The sequence below is a fragment of the Vanellus vanellus genome (assembly GCF_965231255.1).
Source record: "Vanellus vanellus genome assembly, chromosome: 6".
Lineage (NCBI taxonomy): Eukaryota > Metazoa > Chordata > Aves > Charadriiformes > Charadriidae > Vanellus > Vanellus vanellus.
The window spans coordinates 51,464,832-51,481,584 of NC_138911.1; positions in this window are offsets into that span (position 1 = coordinate 51,464,832).

A 16,753-nucleotide genomic window follows, 5' to 3' on the forward strand; every position below is an offset into this window, starting at 1 on the left:
CCTGTGCTACTGGGCCTATAAATATAAATACCTGCACCCCCCACATGTTGAATAAGAAGCAAAACTTTGAGTCTCGATGAAACCTTCATTGACCTTCCTTTTCTTTATATTTTAATCCACCCTCTCATAAATAGTATTGCTTATCATTCTCAAACGTGCCACTTCTGCTATCTAACAGGATTGACCTTTACTGCCTTCAAACCACGTTACTCCAAAAGGTGTCAAGTTCGCTTGGGATGAGAAGGAACTTTAACTGAATGGAAATCTATTTTAATGCTTTGCATCTGATGCCAGCAAAAACACACAATATCTCATGAAGTTGGGGCACTGACCCTTAGAATCTAAACGTACGTTGAATTGTTTCATAAATACAAGAAACCCACGTGAGCACTGCAATTCAGGTCCTTACAGTACTGCCCATGGGAGCTTGATTTTACAGGCAGGGATCTTCTCACATCATCTTCACAGTGGTTTCACCGTGGTCGTCTTCAGCAAGAGGAAACAATTACAAGAATTACAGATTACGAGAACAGTCATTGAACTAATTCTTTGATGTGGATGCCTAAAGTATAGAATAAAACTTTTATTCCACACATGAATAATAAGAACCAAATCCCTAGCTAAGTGGTATTAACCTAGCTCAACTAACATTAAGAAACAAATGTTAGTTTACCGTAGCAAGGAATCAACACTCTTTAAAGCCCATAAGGATAAAGTGTCTTCATAATAAAGATGCCATTCATGGCTCTCTGTACTTTGTGGTTCAATGGCCCCAGGTTTATATAAAAGCACAGTTTTGCTTTCCTGGTTTTGTGCATTATAGATCCAGGACTGATGGAAGGCAAAATTGAGGTTTAACCAGGGAAAGGCTGTAGAAAAATTTGTAGAACTTTTCTAGTTCTAGGTCATGTCCTACAGATCCTTAAAACCCATGTCAATTCATGTGACCATACCTGCAGCCTATCAGTTAGAGAACATCCGAGTGTATTACAGAATGGCGTGCTGCTGATCTTGGCCCACGTGGGTATGTCTGGTTTTCCCATGAAAGCACAGTTAATATACCAAGATCTGGATGTGGGGGGAGGATTTGCATTTCACCTAAACCAATCATCAATCGCTACACTACTGCAGGATGACAAAACATTTCAAATGAAGGTCGTGTTGCTTACTAGGCTGATTATAATCATAGTTCAGTTCCCAAAATAAAAGTGACTGAAGTGTTCTTGGCATTTATTTTAAACGTAACTCAGGATATTAACAGTATAACATCCTACAAGCCATGAGCTATCTGCACTTAATTCCATCAGATGTGATTGATGGGCATCTCCTCAGGTCTGGATGGGAAACCGGGCCAAGCCAGGTTTTGCGCTCCAAGGCACAGAGGCTCATTGCAGAACCGCCTTCGAGCCTAACAAATACCTTATTGACACATAGAACATTCAGGGCAATATAAATGTGTCTTTTTTGTCACTGCTTGCACAGCGTGCATAGATATGACACTGGGGCATTCAACCATAGCTACATTAGGGATCCACTTATTTTAACCTAAGCTACTGGGAATAATTCAGGACTCAGCTGATAACCTCGGCATAGACTTGGAAGATTGCATTTAAAATAAGGTGTTGAATGTTCTGATTATTTTGATGGGTGGGAAGGGGGACAGATATTGGGGATTATTTTTATTTTGGAAAACTTCATTTTCATTCAAACAATATATTCCTAACAGTGGTGGGGCTTCATATTATTTATTACTGAAGTTGCTCACCACTTTCTCTTTATAAGTACCAGGTTTTAGATGCTTGCAATTTTTCCAGCCTGTGAGTATTTGGGCTGAAGATTTTATACTGAGTACCTGCCTAAAATTGAAATTAACGTGCTTTTTGGGGGGTTTTTGGTTTTCTGGTTTGTAGTTTTAAACAGAGTACATTGATCTGTTTTGAAACAGTCTTTTAAGGAAAAAAAAAAGATGACAATAGTTTATCCATGGCACAAAGGCACAAATACTCAAGGGATTGACTCTGAAAAACTTGAGTACCCTTGTGTTTTGTAGCAGGATCTTTGATTTTGGCTTGTGGCTGCCATACATGCCAGGGATGAGCTGTTCCTACAAACAAAACCTACAATAATTTAGGCTGGCTATGGCCTCTGAAGAACATGAACTTCAATCTCTTCTTCAAAGAAGGGTCAACTTAGAGCAGCCTCTCACAGCCTTGTCCAGTTGAGCTGCATTTATTCTGTGATAAGCATCAGAAAATGTGAGGAAAAAATAATAAAAGAAAGCATTGAAACGGGAAGTTTCCAAATCTGTAACTGCTGTTCCACTGTTCTGGAGAGCTGTGTGAGACAGTTACTTTGGATGACAGATGGGGAAGAACATAGACAGACTATGAATCATTTATGACAAAGCAAGAAACAATGAGGTTAAATTGCACAAAAAGGGGGAATCTACTAACATTAAAGTTTCAAACACTGGAAAAAAACTGCCTGGAGAATGTTATAGAATATCCATTGGAAAAGGGGAAGGGCTATTAGGAACAATTAGACAAATATCTATCAGCAATAGAGCTGAATGAATTGCAATGTCCTTTCAAGACCTTTTCCAACCCTACTATCTTTACAAAATCACAATTAAGACTGTTCTGTACTATTTATAATTTGATAGTACTGAGGACCGTATTTCAGGTATTCTTTCAAAATGTTTTCCGTCCTCATGGACATCATTAGGGGCTCTCAGAAACTAAATAAATTACAGTCTGGTCAAGTTACAGATTGTAAAAAATTCAGGAAGACTGAAGACCTAATGGAGCTCAAATCACATTTATGATATTAGTTTCACATTTTAAGTGAGGAAAATCATTTAATTGGGAAGGGATTGTAAGTGGTATAGATGGCAGTCGGAGGAGAAAAGCTGCAATTATAAGGGTCACTTGAAAGACTCTAAAGATGTGGCCCTCTGGAATGAGGATGAGAGAGACAATAAGGATTGTAAAATATATCAGCCAAGATCAATGCCTCGAGCTGGTGAAAGTGGTAGCATATCTGCTCATTTCAACTGCTGGGTTTGTGGCTAGACACCCACCACAGAAGTTAAAACTTCATGAAGGGCTACAAGCCACCTGTGCTATGCTTTCATGTAAACAGAGAATCTCAACAAAGCAATATTCTATCACCATTTTAGCTCTTGAGTCTAATACCACCAACCCAGAAGTCCCAGAGGGATTGATGCATCATCAAGACCTAGAAAGAATAACCAATCTATTGTGAGAAACAGGGTGAGACGAGGATGGAAGAGAACATACATAATATCTTTTGAAAGAAAATTTACTTTTGTTCAGTTTAGTGGTCACTTGCTCATCCCAGTTAAATGCCTTCATTCTTAACCTTAAAGGCTAAAGCCAGTCCAGATCCTAGCCCTTAACCAGAAGTTACCCGCCTAGCACAAAGTACCAGTACTTCTGTTGTACTTAAAACAATTGTGTAAGATTTAATTTTGGCTGATGTTACTGTTTTCTACTTAAAAGATTACACCAAATGATATGGAGCAAACCAGTATCTCAAGCTTTCCAGTTTTGCCATAAGTAGAAGATAAGCCGCTATACCTCCTCAAAATACTGCAACATAGCTTTGGAGGTGGGGGGTTGGGGCAGCTTTTTCTGGGTTTGAGATTTTTTTCTTTGCTAGTTTGTTTCCTATCTCTTTAGACACAGTTTTACTAGACAGCTGATGGAGTGATGTACTGCATCTGGCTGGGATGGAGTTAACTTTCTTCATAGCAGCCCATGTGGTGCCGTGTTTTGGATTTGTGACTAAAACAGTGTTGATAACACACCAATGTTTTAGTTATTCCTGAACAGAGCTCGCACAGGATCAAGTCTTTCTCTAACCAAGTTTCTTGCTCAGCCCCTGCATTGAGTAGGCTGGGGGTGGGCAAGAGCTTGGGAGTGGACGCAGCCAGAACAGCTGAATCAAATTGACCAAAGGGATATTCCTTACCTTGGAACATCATGCTCAGCAATAAGAACTGGGGATGTCATTTTTCCGAAGCAGCCATTGCTCAGAGACCAGCTGGGCATTGGTCTTGCTTGTGGGGCATAGTAAATGATTGCCTTTGCATCACTTGTTTTCTCTCTTTCTTTCACTCATTAAACTGTTTTTATCTTGACCCATGAGTTGTTTCTCACTTTCGGTCTTCTGATTTCCTTCCCCGTCCCACTGGGGAAGGGACTAAGCAAGCAACTGTATGGGTGCCTAGTTGCTGGCCAGGGTCAACCCACCACAAGTGAGATTCAAAGAACCTCAGTGGGTTTGACACGACACGGGTTGCTCCTGTAACACAGAGGTCAGTACATGATACTTTACCTGCTTCCCTCTTATCCCCGATCCATAGGTTGGCAATAGTAGGTAAGTCTTAGCCTATAGACTCCTTGGCAGAAAAACAGTTGTCTCGCTTCTACAGAACTGCACACAATGCTATTTGTGGTTATAACTTGACAATTCAATAAAGCAAATAATTGGCCTTGAACAAACTCTGCTCAAGAAGGCTGCTTTCACCAGCAGAGGTCTTATGAGCTAGAAATCTGTGGGTTTTCCTCCATGGCACTGGGTCTCTTCCTGTGGCTCACATAGATATCAGTTCCTGTTAAAGCACAACTTCTAAATTTCAAATTTCTCACCCCCAGAAATTAATCAATCCTAATGTGCTTAAAAGTTTTCTGACTGCTGTGCGAGAGAGCAAGACAATGTGTTCCATTTTGATGTGTAAACCACTCTTCCTAGTACAACTGGGGCCTATATAAAACCATCCATGATATGACCAAAAAACACTGCTATGAAAGCTTTTACCTGATTTTAGCTTAGGATGTGAGAATGAGAACCTGAAAGCTGTAGTGAATAGAATTCAAACAGCGACAAAATGATGGTAAATAAATGGGAACAGCTGCCACTATTCAAAACTCTAAGAGCACATTTACAGGGAACAAGATAGCTTTTTTAAACTGTCAGTTTTAGCAGGGTGGAAAGTAATGTTTGTTCTAGTTCATTTCAGAGTTTTTCATAACTAATAAATGTCTTGGCCATAAAAATTACTATTGAAACCGAACAGCTAACAGCCTGACTGTTGGACAATAAAGCTACTTAAAAAGTTATTTATCAACATAAATGATTTTGCATAACCGACACATTTTTATGCAGAAAATGATGAAGTAATATGCCACTGATTTTTATAATGTAATACCCTGTAACTAATGATTTTTTTGAAAAATCATTTCACATTTCTAACAATTTTATGAGGGAGCTAATGATTTTATATGACAAATGGATATGCAAAAAAGAATGATTTTGTGCAGTTAATGGCTTCATACAACTAATGAGTGAATACCACTCCTACAATTTTAGTGCATATTACTTTCAGAGTGATCATTCATCCTAAAGATATTTTATGCCTTTTGTAAAATTTATTGTGTGCTAGTCCTTTGTAAGATATATTTCCATATGGTTCCCATGGATTTCTGCATACTAATGAATTTCCAATATGGTTATCACATATTAAAAACTATACCATAAAAGGCATTATAAAACCAATTTATTTTTACTTTGATTTGATGTTGATAGTCTTCATTCACCTTGCTGAATTATTTTTAGTTAATTTAAGGTTCTGATCTAGCCCTCTGCTTGTAATTCCTTTAGTGTGTCATTTTCTGTTCATTTGAGTTTTGCTAAGTTAATTTCCATTTGTAATGAAAATTATAAAATATCCTGCTCTAGCTTCAAAGAATACTAATAGAATGCTTCGTGGCATCCAACTATGTGCCATAGTACAACCCCATTTCTGTAGATTACCAGATTGGTTTTATATTCCTTCAAAGTTTGGAAAATCAATACATATGCTTCGGAATCTCATGACCAATAATTAGAAGACACCTTTCAAGATATTTTCCAGTTAAGCACATGAGAAACTACTGTGCAAAGGGACGTCACTTTATTCTACCACCATAGAAAAGACAGAGAAGGTGTGTGAATCCACCCACAATTACTTTGCAGGCTCCTTAGCTTAACCAGCCAGCCAGAAGGAGATCTAATACTATCATACCGCTGCCAGGAATGAGCTGAAAGGAACTAGTGTGACAGCTGTCATCAAATTTATTCTGAGACCCCACAATCCACTGTAATATCAGCGCACTTTTATCATCCTCGTAGTGATGGCCTGAGTAGGCAAGACGAAGGAGTCGGGCTTAAATGACCTCACCGCCAGTTCAGGTTTTGACTAAAGCCTCAGTACCACCAAGCAAGTAAAGCTGGCGCCTTTCCTCCCTGCCCCTGGCTTTCTGCCTGTCTTGCCTTGCCTTCTTGTCTCCAGTTTGCCCTGCGCTTTAATAATGGTTTGATTGAACTGACCAGTACTACATCTGCTGCAGCTTTCCTCTAAGCCTATCAGAAAATGCATCAAATGACGACAACGGCTTAAATAACTCTGCTGAGCAGAGGTTTGCCGCATTTCAGACCGAATGAAAAAGCCGTACTTTGTACCCGTGATACCTTAGCAGTACGCAGTAAGATTAAGAGACACTGTGAAAGACAGAAGCTACTTTTTCTCTCTTTAACCTTCTTTTTAAACCTCTTTTTACACTTGCCTTCTTTCTTCAGGAAAACAGAGTCCTGTTAAAGTCAGTCGAATGTAAATTAAGATGCTTTTCTAACCCTCTACAATGAAGGTTTTTTTTGTTTTCCTCCCAAAAGGATGGCTATTGCCATCATTCAAAAACTTTGAAATGGCAAAACGGAAATGAGAGGATTCCCTGTAAAAATGTTGACAGCTACAAAGAATGGATGAGTGATATTGTTAAAATAAAAATCTTTTAGGATTTTCCTTATTAACTCAACTCTTTCGCCTTCTATTTTCTGTATCTCCAATAAACAGTTAAAATATTTCCGTGGTGTTAGTGGCCATTTCCCTTACAGATGAAGCCTCTGCGTTCAAGCTCTCCCTAACTCTTTCATGCTGAGCAGGGACAAAAGCACGCTATATGTTTTTGACTGTCTGAGACATTTGCATTATTTGAGGTATTTTGCAGCGGTTGCTATGGTGTCCTCAAAACCCAACTAGCTAGCACAGATCAACCTATGTTTCTGATGAAGATAGTCTCCACCTACCTTTGCAGTATCTGCAGTACTTTCGTATTCTTTTCTTATAATGTAAAGGTGCGCTCTGGGCAAGGCATGGGAAGCATTTATACAGCTGACTTCATACAATTTGAATGCATTTTCACTGAGCTGTGAGCTGCTGTGGCTAGCAAGCTTCTGACATCAGTCTATCTAGCCCCAAGTAAGCTTAGGCATCTCCCACTGCACTGCAGCACCCAGTGCAGAAATCACGTGCTTCATAAAGCTCCAGTCAACAGCACAGCTGTAACTCATAGAAGTAGACTGGTTTTTTACCAAACCCATTTCCTAATTTAAATGGATCGGCTCTTATGTTTTCAAAAACCTGAAATATTTAAGAGAAGCTGTTTATTCAGTTGCTGCATATCCGCCCAGTCCGCCTGAGCTAAGCTGTCCTTGAATTACCACTACTTAACTCTAAGTATTCACCCAGGCTTGTCTTAACTCCTGATAGCTATGGAAGGAGAAGCTACAGCCTAAGGAGGTGGCTAGAAACGTACATCAGAACAACAGCTTCCACGTTTGAACTGTGTAGTGCTTTGTCTCCCTTCTCACTGGAAAACCTGAATATCGAAGAAGCCAAATACCAGAATTCACATTTTCGTTTTTTAGACACCAACGAACAGCAAAGCAAACGAAACTAAACAAACCAAACCATTGCATTCGAGATTTACTCATTATACTTGAAATAAAATTAGGATGGCATGAACTGTATTTCATCAGTAGTTACGTGTCCATCCTTAAATGTACACAAGCGAAAATGTTTTTCTCCAATTTGTAATAAGAGAAGCAGTGTCTTACTATGCAGAGTTGCCTCTGTATGTGGACAGACCATCTTACAGTGTCACTAACAAATCACACAAGAAACAAGTAACTCGGGCTGCTGCTCACAATGCCTTTGACATTTGCCTACCCAAAAGTCAACCACTGCTAGCACCACAAGGAGTTTTAATTATCAGCACGATGAAGGTCTAAGTATTCCTTTACATGAAAATTATGGGGTAAGCATAAAGAGAAGCTTCCAGGTTTATTTAGGTGTTAGTTTTGATAGATGTTAATATTTTAATACCTCTAACAAAGTGTGCTCCAGTCAACAACACAGATGGCTGACAATCATTCACTGTGGAATAGCAAATCTCTCTGGAAAACACTTTCCCTCAGAAGGCCTCATTGGGTACGATTGCACAGGAGATGCCTATGCAAGAGGGGTATATACAGCCCAGAGGAGACGCGCAGAACACTGCGGAATCAAAGGAGTAGGCTTCATCTATGAGGATGCTTCTTCCCCCTTGCTCATGTTATATCCCTTTGCACATTTATGCACCTTTATTTATGCACCCTGACCTGAAGTAAACTGGCAGATGTGCACATATAAATCCATGGTGATCTACTCTCCTGAAAGCTCTCAACAGCATATTTTAATAATTATGTATTATTTATGACTCTACCTTGTACCAGTGGAAATTGAAGGAAAGATACTGATGCGTCTGGCCAAATTTGTCAATCTTGTTTTAATGTAAAATACGGTTAGCAACTCAAGTATGCTTTTTAAGCAATTTACATGTTTCATAACAGCAAAGGCCAAGTTTTCGGTGAATTAAGGATGAGCCTATTAGATTTGGGAAGGTACAGACACCATGTACCATAATGTAGACTAGGTCCCAAAGGTAACAGGGAGCTCATAATAGGCCTTACAGTGTAACCTGACTTCCCTCCAGTTTTATGCTCCCAGCTTTTGGCAACCAGGTCATGGTCTTAGAAATAAGTTATTCGCTTGTGCTTGTTAATTGGGTCTTATGCATTTTATTTTTTCTTTGGATCTAACAAATACCTCAGGCACAAGAAACACGAATAGATGTTGGTCTTTAATCCAAGTGTGTCTAGGTGGTGACAAGTATGTTCTGTTGGTGAAGAGCTAACTTCAAAAGTTTACTTTGCAAACTTTACCTGAATTTTTCTGCATTTTTTTTCTGGACACCATGTACTATGCTAGAAGTTTTCACTTCTTGATTGGAAATATTTATGCGCTGTAGTTTTCAATCATAAATTTTCATGCCATATATTAAAGGCTGCTGTTGCCTCATCCTGTATAAGGTGTTCTAAAGATCCAATAAATCTGTGGTTTACAACAAGATAAATGCCATAAAGGAAAAGGATGGTACTTCTAATTTGAATCTTGGAATCTGAAGCATAAAGCACTTGCATACGATACACATATAGCTATAACACAGAGATTTATAGGTTGCAATTTTCTTAGCCTTTAAAATTGTGGTAGTTTTATCATTAGAGCAGAGTGAAATCAATATTCTTATTAGAAAAATATGCCACTGACATCAATCTCCAGTGATTAATTCTTGTGAGTTACCCTGAATTTATTATCGAAAGAGTTGATCTGTTTAGACCCACAACCCAGTTCTTGCAAAGGCAAACCTACAGATGTCATTAAGAAAATATTAAAGGAGAAATCAAGCACAGTGAGGCATGGAAGCGGAGAGACGTGGGAGGAGATGCCCTTTTACTCCAGTGTGTGAGCTAATTCGTGGAAAGTAGCTTAAACTCAGAGCAAGTGCTGGAGGGCACAGAAACAAGTGAACTTCTGAGTGCTGCCATCACAGGACCAGTCGACCTTCAGAGCAATCGAAGTGAGCGTGTGCATGTCAAAGACCAATTTTGAAAGTGTCTTTATTACTTTTAATGTCTTTAATTGCATCAGCATACACTTTCTCAAATAGGACATTAGTGTGCCTAATAATACAGTCCTTTGTCAATTTTAAAAACCCTACTTTAATTGCAGCAGGACAAAACAATTGCTGAATCCTTTTTTTTTTTCCTTAGACTTTAATATCATAAACACAGGGAAGTCTGACTCAGAAGAGAGAATATGTCCGGCAAATTTAACCCTGAATAGCTGAAATGACTGTCTCAGCCCTCAGTGCCAGCAGCAGATATGAATGCACTGCTATTTTCTTGGTTTGTTTGCCTTCCGTACTGCATTATCCACTCCCCTGCGTTCACTCTGAGCCAGCTGATCAAAGACCCTAAATACTTTCATAAAGTGGAAAAGGGAAAGACTGCCGATGTGCTGAAGGAAGGGGATGAAATGTAGGCTTTAGTATCTCTGAAACCCTTTTCTATTAATCCCATCATTGTAAAACAACCAGTGATTAACCAGCAGCTCCTCAGACTGCCACCAAAGAATCTCCGTATTTCCCAGAAGTCCAATTATATGCAAATATTGTTGTCAGAGCTGCTGGAGACAAGGATATGCAGCAAGCTCCTTTGTAAGCTTTATTTTTGTTCTTCCTGGCAGTTTTCATAAGCCTAGAAGTCATTTATTACAGATGGAATACAAGGAAAGACAATAATTAAAATGGAAAATGTTATGCAAAGTTAATTGTTAAATATCTCTCATAACAAACACTGTATAAATGTTTCTTTATGAATAAATATACACCTAATTTTATTCTTGCTTTCACAACTACATCATCCCCTGTAAGTCAGGCTGAATCAATCAAATCCCAATATCAAGGTCTTTATTTCACTCAGTCTTTTATTATCAATAAATATATTGCCTTCTGCATGGCTCTTATTCTACCCATTCTTTTGCACGCTAGCTGATACTTTTTGTATGTTCTTTACTTTTAAAACCATGATCTCTTTTATTTTGTTAATCTTCTCCAAACAGTTTCAGGGTTATTTGCAAAGTTTGTCTATTTACTAAAACATCTGTAAGTTTATTTTCACAGAATCATGGAATTTTCAGAGTTGGAAGGGACCTCTAGAGATCATCTAGTCCAACTCCCCTGCTAAAGCAGGATTGCCCAGAGCACATTACTCAGGACTGCATCCAGGCGGGTCTTGAAAATCTCCAGAGAAGGGGACTCCACCACCTCCCTGGGCAGCCTGTGCCAGTGCTCTGTCACCCTCACCGTAAAGAAGTTTTTCCGTGTATTTGAACGGAACTTCCTGTGTTCTAACTTGTGCCCATTGCCCCTCGTCCTGTCACTGGGAACCATTGAAAAGAGCCTGGCTCCATCCTCCTTCCACCCACCCTTTAGATACTTGTACGCCATAATAAGGTCTCCCCTCAGCCTTCTCTTCTCCAGGCTAAAGAGTCCCAGCTCTCTCAGCCTTTCCTCATAAGGGAGATGCTCCAAGCCCTTAATCATCTTAGTTGCCCTTATTTTGCATCTGGATTTTGCTTATTTACCACAAGTCCTGTAATTTATTTTCAACTGTACTGCCTGAAAAAATGCTGGTAGGTTTTCCCTGATTGTTATACTTTCCTGTGGCCTTATTTACCTACACATTTTTGTAGGCAGAGCCCATTTTATATGTCTATATCATTTTACTAACTGTAATCCCTCCTACAGGCTTCTGACATATTTTGTTGGCCTTAAGATATCCCTGCTCACAGTTCTGGGGGAGCATTCTTGGTCCACTGCCAGATGATCAAATGTTCCATCTCTGTTTTGTTTGTAAATATTGAATACAGGCTGCCCAAATGTGATCATTTTTCTTAGGAATGTAATAATCCTGCAGCAGTTTCCTCTAGCACATCAAAATTAGCTATTCTCCACTTTTACGCATGAATGTGTTACAAATCTCTCTAATCTATCTCTATTCACATATGAGTACAGATGGCTTGAGGAGTGGGCATATATTTTCCCAGTTGGGAGTTTGTTGTGTTTAGAGAGATGTGACTCCTGCTGTGAAAGCTACAGGCACAAAGGGACTCCAAACATCAGTGGGATATCGTTGCACAAGAAGGGAGGAGAGAGCAAACTAACGAGGCACCGCACAGGAACGGTTTATTCTCTCCACAGCTTTTTGTTTCCTGGGTAAGAAGCCAATAGTACGCGAAGGGATGTTAAGGCCGCACAGTGGTCCGCCACCAGCCCTGGAGGTGCCTGCCATTTTTGGCCACTCACTGGCTGGGGCTTACTTTAGCTCGACCAGCTTACCATACACCTTCCGAGCACAGTAACACACTTCATCACCTAAGGTGGAACTTCATTGCCAGACGCTACAGGATACATCACATTAACTCTACATCTGCTAGAAGTCAGCAAAGCTACCAATAGGCAAGTTTTGATTATCTTCCACATAACAGCAGGAGAGGGGCAATTTCTAACGTTGCTCCTTGATGCTGTTTGATATGGACCCTTTTTTTCCCCCTCCTATTTTTTTCTTCTCTCCCTTTCCAGCCAGTCTTTCTGAGCTATTTGGTTCTATGCAGAATTAATTTACCATGCACAGTCAGAAGCTTTGTATCATGACCACTACAGACAGGTGACCCTCAAATCAATTACCTTCTGCTTATTTGGACTTTGAAAACTATGTCTATCAAGTTTGTGCTATCATTAAACAGGCTAAAAGCAAGAAACACATTCTTTGCTCAATAGTCAACCACCTTCACTTCCAGTCCTTTTGGTAAGTTGTTTGTAAGGGTCATGAATAATGTTGGAAGAGCAATGTCTTCCACTAATTTTACAAAGCATATGTGTGATTACGCATCTAACCACTTCTGCACTGCAACTTTTCTAGATTTGTTCCTTCGTCTTGGCCACAGTGCATGCTTAAGATTTGATAAGCAGCGAAGAGAACCCAGTAATATTTCTCCTGAAATAGCAGATCTGACCCGAAATCAGGAAAGTTTGTTTCCTGTCAATGTTTTACTGTTATTATTCTGACATTTCTGATTCTAGCTCCCAAAAATGAACAGGAAGATAAAACACATTGTGAACAGGGGATGGAAACAGAACAAAGGAGTCAAATAAGTTGTCTTGAAAACAGTAGTAAATAGTTCACTGTGCATTTTGGCATATGTTCATAGGCAAGAGAGAAGAAAGATTTTTTTTTTTGTCCAAAAAAGAACATCTTTACCAAGGAAATAAGCACATGCCGATATTACAAAGGCATTGAAAAGGAATAGAAAGGGATTTGATTATATGTTTAAAGGGAACCTAAATTTATTAGTAACACAGAAGTAAAAGTACATTCAATAATCATGTAATATCTTGCTGCACAGAGTGGGAAATGGCTGCATTGCCATTGTCAACTGGGGATTTTAATTTTGCCTAGACAATTTCACTGTTTACACAGGAATAAAAAACATTAGAAGATTTTATAACATCTGAGAATGCAAAAAAAAAACTTCTAGTAAAACATCAACATATGCCAATAGCTACCCCACATATGGTATTTTGCAATCTGCAGGTTTTTTAGGTCTCACTTTTGACTATAGGGTAACACTGAAAATTCTGAGACAACGTTACAACTATGGCCAACAGAAGAGGCAAATTCAAAACATCCCCTTTTTAACCAGTGGATGGAGTTAAGATCCACATCTGACACCTTTCACCAAAGAAGCTAATGCAGTGGTTTGAAATAATTCTCTGATCGATTATGTCCTGCAAGTTCAAAACCCATTATCAGAAATTACAGAGCAGCAGGTGGAACAAGATATATAGAGATTGTTGCAGGTCCTGAGCAGTCTGACAGACATGAAAAATACTGAGTAGTATTTGAAAGTTTCAGCTACTAATGAAATGTACCTGAGGTCTGACATGCAGTCCAATACTTTCTGGAAAGATATGTGGAGCCACATCTATAGGTGGATTACATAAGCTGTATATTTAGATTGGTTTGTAAGTGTGAAAAATCAAAATATATAGTTAGACTATTCCCTTGCAATAATGTGGTTCTTTTGGATCAAAGGCTGTGCCCATAGAAGTGAAATGTAAGCTGTAAAGATAACTGTAACAGGTTTCACCACAGCTGACAGCTACTTTACATAATGGAGGTCTTACAAATGAATGCTTAATAAGTAGAAGTAAAATATTTTTTCATCGTGGTAGTAACTTAAGTGAGACCTGGGAGCTCCTCCCAGAATAAGCTTCATTAATAGGGGTCTAATACGACCCCCTCACTTTCCTTTTCAGTTTTTTCCCCAAATTTTCTTTCTTTCTGTTCCTCTAACAGACTTCATTGTAAAATCAGAGTACCACATCCCTCTATGCTACACAAAAATGTGTTTTTCATTGGAAAACAAGGTTCAACATTTTCCAAGTTTTTTAAAGTTCAAATTTAACCAATTATCTTCCGGAATACACTCTCAAAGTGCTTGTCAAGGTTTTACCCGACACTTTCAAACAAGAAATCTCTAAGTTTATTTTTTAATAAAACCTGTAAACTTCTCCAAGCAGGAAGATTATTCTGTCCAGGAGTGATTTCCTTTTAATTAATTAATAAATGTAAGCATTTCATCTTAATTCGGCATAGGATTGTTTTTTAAAAAAATTATGTTTTGATGGGCTGAGAATGTGCATTGCTCCTATCTCAATGGGAAATCTTTAAAGAGCAATTTTTCTCGGGTTACTCTATTTTGCTCTGAGTACCTCCTATAGGAGTCAGGACTCCAGATCCCTTTCAGAGATTGTCTTTAAGATTTCACAACTCATCTGTCAATGCAGACAAAATAGGTCAAAAAAGACACAGTGAAATAAAGAGAGAAAGGACGAATAAGTCTCACAACCCAAATAAGATTCAAATAGGTGAAACATTATAAAACTGTTACTCATGGAGCTAGTCCATTTGGCAATGCCCAACGCCACATTTCTGAACCAGTTAGGGGGTTTTAAATTCATAGAACATAGCTGTTGTGTGTATTTTAAAATCGTGACTCTAAGAAACCAGAGAACTCTAAATTAAAAGTTTATAAACCTCACAGAATATTTCCTCTTACAACAGCAGATCCTCCATGAAGGCATTGATGGGCACACCTCAAACTTGTATTTAATTAAATCCCTCAAGTAATGAGAATGAACTGCCTCTCTCAAGTTCTTGGACTGAAAGTGCATTTTTCACCACAAAATTTGAATATACCTCCCAAGGTAAATATCAAGATGATATCAGGAAGAAAATGGCAAATGAAGGAATTTTGAGTTCATTGAGTGGACAGCTGGCTTATTAACTTACAGATAATAAATCTCCTACTTCTGTCTACCTCTTTTACAACATGATTAATGTGGGAGAATAACTGAGAGTAAGATGTGGTCAGAAAGAAGGACAACGTGGCACAGAATTAGCAAAAGGTGGTAAGAAAATAACATAGAAATGCCAGCTTGAAGAACAGATACAGAAAAGTGCTAGTTTTAGCTTGTTACATGTCTAAATAAGCTGTTGTATTGGCAAATATTTTATGTTGACTGACCATGAGGACATTAATTGAACAGCATTGTGAAACTGTGAATAAGCAACCTGGAGGGTCTATATTGAGATCACCCAAATAGGTCTTGGCCCCTCCCAGCCTGTTGGAGTGACCTGGGAATTCAGGTCTAGAAAATCCTGAAAAGAAAACGAACACTGCTGAAAAATGGATCAGCTTCCAAGTGGTAGACTCTACTCGTGTTATGTCTGCTCTTCCTATTTGTATAATGCAGTTCTGCTCCGTGCATGTTAACTAAATAATTTTGAAGTCCTAGCCTTGATTTTTAAACACCACTGACCAATCCAAGTTACCTTTAAGAACTACAGTGAATCCACTGGAATTTACAGCGAAATACTAGCTAGTCTGTTGGCATAAATGTTTTAACACATTTTGAGAGTTGGTTCTAAGCATACTATTCTGATGAACAAAAGACCTTAAGCAAATTTCTGTGAAATGCTGCTGAAAATAGCTCTGAAGGAACTCAACAAGAGCTGACGAGCACATCTGGGCCATTTAAATCTTGAGCCTGCACAACAAATGTGGTATAACACAGCCTTTATAAATTGGTACATTTTTCCATTAAATTCTGACTATCCAACTTTCTCATAGAATTACAGAACCACCCAGGTTGGAAGGGACCTCAAAAGATCATCTGGTTCCACCTTTTGTGGGAGCCAAGATAAGATTATCTAGCACCCTGTCCAATCATATCTTGAAAACCTTCAGTGATGGGGACTCTACCATGTGCCTGGGGAGGTTGTTCCAGGGAATGATTGTTCTCACTCTAAAAAAATTCTTTCTTATATCAAGATGAAACCTCTCCTGGTGCAACTGGTACCTGTTGTCCTTTGTCTTCTCCATGTGGCTCCTTGTGAAGAGAGAGGCTCCTTGTGAAAAGAGAGCCTCCGTCTTCTTTGTAGCTACCCTTTAAGTACTGAAATATTGTGTTGAGGTGCCCCGAGTCTTCTCTTCTCCTGTTCACATGCCACTTCCCTGCTCTCTCAGAACTGCTACATGACTCAATGTCTATTAGAATTCTTTATACACGTACATTTAATATATATATAATATATATAAAAAAAAGCACTTACTATTACTCAAGCAACCCACAAAAGCGGCAAGAATATTCCTTTCAGTAGCTTTTCCTTAAAAAACTACAAAGTGTGGGTGCCTTTATATATCGACGTGCAATCGGAGAGAGAAATGACTGTAAATAACCCCATAAAACATCTATGCCAAAAAATATCCAGCTTAAGCTGCGGCTCAGCTTCCATGTTTGGGGTCCAGATGCAAGAAGTATTGGGTGAAATATATAGGCTATGTTATGCAGCAATTTGGATTAGCAAGGCTGTCCCTTCTGGCATTAAGATGCATGCATCCTCA